At 34.9% G+C, this 5,003-nt stretch overlaps 1 non-coding gene across 1 annotated transcript; it reads right to left on the reverse strand.

The window, feature by feature from the left end:
- Positions 1-3,112: 3,112 nt before the first annotated feature.
- LOC118633708 lies at positions 3,113-3,219 on the reverse strand. The gene has a single exon (XR_004960249.1). It is a non-coding gene; the product is annotated as a U6 spliceosomal RNA (small nuclear RNA).
- Between the last annotated feature and the right edge of the window lie 1,784 nt (positions 3,220-5,003).

Below are 5,003 nucleotides of genomic sequence, written 5' to 3' on the forward strand. Positions count from 1 at the left end.
CACTGAGCAAAACTGACAAGGGCTGGAGTAATTGCTTTTTAAATATATGTACCAGGTGACTCTTTGGCAGATGTTTAAACTTTTGCTACTCCAACTGGTCCCTGGACTAGCATTTTCAGCATGATCTGTGAGCCTGGTTAGAAATGAAATATCTTGCAGCCTCCCTAGACCTCCCAAACCAGAATCTGCATTTTGAGAAAATCCCTAAGTGATTCTTATGCCCTGTATATTTGAAAAAGTACAGCTCTAAGTACTCTAAATGCTGGGAAAAACACTAGTACACAAACCAACTATTGTTGGTGTTCTGCTGACTCTTCGTTGATTATTTCTCTTCTCCTAGAAAACTCTAATTGTATGGTAACACAACATAAAAACAACAACAAGTGACATTTACATTAGTTAAGCACTCACAAGTCCACACTAAATGGTTCCCATGATAATTTCATTTCACAGTAACTGGGAAGTATTGTCAGCAATGAGAGAGAACATACCCTTGGGGACTGGACAGGCCTGGGTTTGAATCTTGAGTTTTTTTGTTGTTGTTTACTTGCTAAGAACATAACCTTGAATATACTTTGTAATCGCTCTAATTATTAGGATTGCTCCTTTGGAAATAATATCTCCACTGCAGAATTTGGTGAGAAGTAAAAGAAAAAGAAAAAGAAACACCCATGAAGTGACTTAGCGCATGGTAAATGGTCAGGTTTCTCATTTGGGGATCCATGTAAAATACACATGTAGCCCTGGCCGGTTTTGCTCAGCGGTTAGAGTGTCGGCCTGCGGTACAGAGAGACCTGGGTTCGGTTCCCACTAAGGGCACGTACCTCGGTTGCAGTTTGTCCCCGGCCCTGGTTGGGCCCTGCGGGAGCAGCCACTCAATGTGTCCCTTTCACATCATATTTCTCTCTCTCTCTCTCTCTCTCTCTCTCTCTCTCTGTCCTTCCCACTCTATCTAAATAAAAATCCTCGGGTGAGGATTAAAAAATAAATAAAATACACATGCAGCCCTGGCCGGTTTGGCTCAGCAGTTAGAGTGTCGACCTGCGGTGCAGAGAGACCCAGGTTCGGTTCCCACTAGGGGCATGTACCTCGGTTGCGGTTTGTCCCTGGTCCTGATTGGGTCATGCGGGAGGCAGCCACTCGATGTGTCCCTTTCACGTCAATGTTTCTCTCTCTCTTCCTCTCTCTTCCTCCCACTCTATCTGAACAAAAAATGGAAAAATGTCCTCTGATGAGGATAAAAAAAAAAATACACATGCACACCCCCTATACCCTGCCCTCCATGCTTGTTATTATTCTTTTTGTTCTTTTAATGACATACTTTAAATATAAGTTCATTTCTTTTCATTGTAGTGCCTTTTATTCACATTTTCTGAGTGCTGTACTTTTTTCTCAATCAGAGAACATTCTGGCACAAATCAAGTCTTTTCTTCAACGTGCCACTTGCTCTACCACAACCCTCTTTGTATTTTGTTCGCTCACACTGAACCTACAGTGGCTGGCAACATGTGTGCAAGTGATAGATCTGACCCAAATAAACAAAGGGAGCATATAATGCTGGTTATTAAAATGCTAGTTTCACATCAAGCAGCTTATAAGGAGGCTGTTGGGGAGCAGATGGTGGAGCTCATCCCGCACAGAGGGCTAGGTGTGCAGCCTTTGACACTATGAAGGCATCATAAGCTTCGTTGCACCCTGGGAAGCTGATCAGCAGTTATATGAATGGAGCTGGAAGAAACTAGCCCTGGAGGCAGGTCATGACCTTAGAGTTTTAAACAGAATGAAAGATAACTTGACAAAGTAATTCTGAGAACACAGCTCCACTGTGACTAGACTATAATAATATCACACAACACGAATCCAGGCAGTGTTCCTAGTTTCAGAAATGTATCTCCCGACTAGACAGTCAGATACGGATTCCTTTCTCTGTAGTCAGCTTGCTGATACAAAGGTGTCAGAGGTAGTAAAGCTAGCAGGACAGCTGAACTCACATCCTTAGGACATGAATGCCATTCAAAACTTGAATCCGAATCAATGTATACAGAACCATGCAAAGTAATTATTTCCTAGCATGGCCATGAAATTTCCATGACCACCTGCCTTTGCCGAAAACCAAATTATCTTGTCATCTGGGGCTTTCTTCACACATCTATTGTTGAAATAATTTGTTTCAATTAAGGCAGAGAATGTAACTTATTTATATATTTATCTGCAACAAGTAGCACCCGACCCGGTACAGAAAAAGTCCTCAAAAAGTTTTTTTTATTTTTAACTGAACTAGAAGCAAGAATACAGGTTGTAGAAATTGAGATTCTCTGACCCAAAGAAGAAAAATGTGATATTAAAATATGATTTCTTTCTATCACAATTTTATATGATGTGAAAATATTTTAATTATTAATATTAGAAGATTAATCTCCAATTTCACCGTATCTGGATAAAATGGTTTACTATTACACTAAGAAGGAGTTTAATAAGTTTAAAATGCACCCATATACATATACTCATACACATCCAGATATATAAAGATGATTTAGGCACAGTGTAATATTTTCTGGGGGAAAATAAAGTGACTGATTTCTTTTTAAATAATAGCAACCCTATTTAAATGATTTGGAAGGTCAACTATGATATAAAATTATATGTATCCTGCATAGTCACACCACCAAAGAAAACCACTAGGCCAAGTTCTATTTATCATATTGTTCAACTGCACACTTTGAAATTCCAATTTCTATTCATGACTCAATTCCTTGTTTTTTTCATTATTCTTTTGTTTTACTCATGACATGATCCCTGTCACTGTATATGACATATAGCATTGGTTCATCTTAAAGTTGAAAACTAGTGATCCTTGAGTCACACTCAAACCACAAATGTGTTCTGTTTGGAATGCAAAATATTGAAAACATTAGTAATATTTTTTAAAAGTCTCAGTATTTTGTAAATTTTATCCAAAAATCTTATGTCTTTAATGTTACTAGTAATATTTGACAACAACATTAAGTTGCACAGAAGAACTTCAGTGACAAAAATAGTCTAAGTTGTAACTCGGCATTTACTATGGAATGATTTAATACATGCATCCACTTAAAAATATTTACTTATTTATTTTTGTATGAAATGCTTCATGAGTCTGCGTGTCATCCTTGCACAAAAGCCACGCTTGTCTTCTCTGTATCATTCCAATTTTAGTGTATGTGCTGCTGAAGTGAGCACTAAAAATATTTATTCACTGTTTTTCATCTAAAAATATTGCATGAAACAGTAGAAATACCATATTAAAAAGCAGAGAGACTCTGCTTTTCTGGAGCTTATATCCTAAAAAGATACATAGTCAGTAATTATTTAAACACTCAGTCCCTTATAATATTTGCAATAACTGCCATAAGGAAGAAAGAGAGAAATTATCTCATGGAATGATGACCTAGTCTTGGTTTAGGGTTAGGAGAGAATAAAGGAGTTATTGAGGTCATACTCAATTGAATTCTGAAGGATAAATAGAAGACATTTAATTTAAAATGGAAAGAAGAATCACATTGAGAAACATCATGTGCAAAGGCTCTAATTGAGGAGAAAGCAAGTCATAGGCAAGGAACCAAGAGAAGGCCAGGGTAGTTGAAAGAGAAAATACTAAACACGTGGGAAAATAAGCTACCTATGGGAGTGTCAACAAAAACAATGAACTAAAGAATCACAAAAATAAGTACTGCAGAAATATTACCAGATATAAAATATAAAATACTTATTTTCAAATGTTAAACTATTAACCTGCAAAAGTGAAAGTAATGAAGAAGCAAGGGCTTCTGTGCAAGAAAATAAATAGAAAGAAGAAAAAATATCAAACCTGCAGAAAGGATTGGGAAAGCTAATATATGCAATGTTGAAAACCTAAAATCTTCCCCTTAAAAAAAAGACAAAGATGCCAAAGCCCATTTTAACTATTTATAATCAACATTTCACTGGAGGTATTAGCCTGGTCAATAAGAAAAGAAAAATAAATACAGAAAGGAAGCAAAACTGTCATTATTTTCAAACGATGTGCTTGTCACTATAGAAAGTGCAAATGAATATATAGATGATATATTTAAATCAATGCTAGAATTTATCAAGTTTGCTAAATACAAGATCAATAAAAAAATCAATTGCGTATCTGCCTATTACAAAAAAAAAAAAGAAAATGAAACTCAAAAATGTCATTTACAGTAACATAACAAAAATCAAAGATTGCAGGATTGAACATAATAAAAGATATTCAAAACCTTTAGGTAAAATTTATGTGTTATTGTGAGACATTTAAAAAGTACTGATCTGAAGTAGGCAAACCTGATGTCATAAAATTATCAATTTTCCTCCAATAGCTCTATAGATTTGATGAAGTTATAAAGCAAACTCTCATTGGTGTATTTCAAAGAACCTGACAAGCTGATTCTAGAAGATTTATGGAATAGCAAAGAGCTCAAAGAAGCTAAGATATGCTGAAGAATGACAGGTAAGATTTCTAATACTAATTACAGTAGTATGATGTTGGTATAGAATAAATCAAGGTTACAGAAAAAACCTGGAAACAGATCAAACATGGAAACTTATTTTATGCTGTGGCTGGTAATGCAAATCAATATAAAAATGTTAAAATATTCAAAAAATAGGAATGGAACAATTTGTTATGTATATGGAAGAAAACAATTAAAATGTGTTCCTAATATATGCAAAAGTTAATTTAAGCTTAATCAAAAACAAATTTAAACATAATTTTTTAGACTTTTAGAAACAACATAGAATAATTTTTGTTCAGCTCTCAAAATTATAGAATTTCCTAAACACCCACAAAAATAAAGGACACAAAGGGAAAAATTGAGAAACTTAACTACAATAAAATTCTGAATGTTCATTAAATTGTAGTATTTAAAGACAATTAAGAAAACCACTTATGGGGAAAGATATTTGCAGCATACTTAACTGACAAAAAATTTGTTTCCATAATTTGGGAATGATTAAACAAA

Source organism: Molossus molossus, unplaced genomic scaffold (genome assembly GCF_014108415.1).
Source record: "Molossus molossus isolate mMolMol1 unplaced genomic scaffold, mMolMol1.p scaffold_m16_p_18, whole genome shotgun sequence".
Lineage (NCBI taxonomy): Eukaryota > Metazoa > Chordata > Mammalia > Chiroptera > Molossidae > Molossus > Molossus molossus.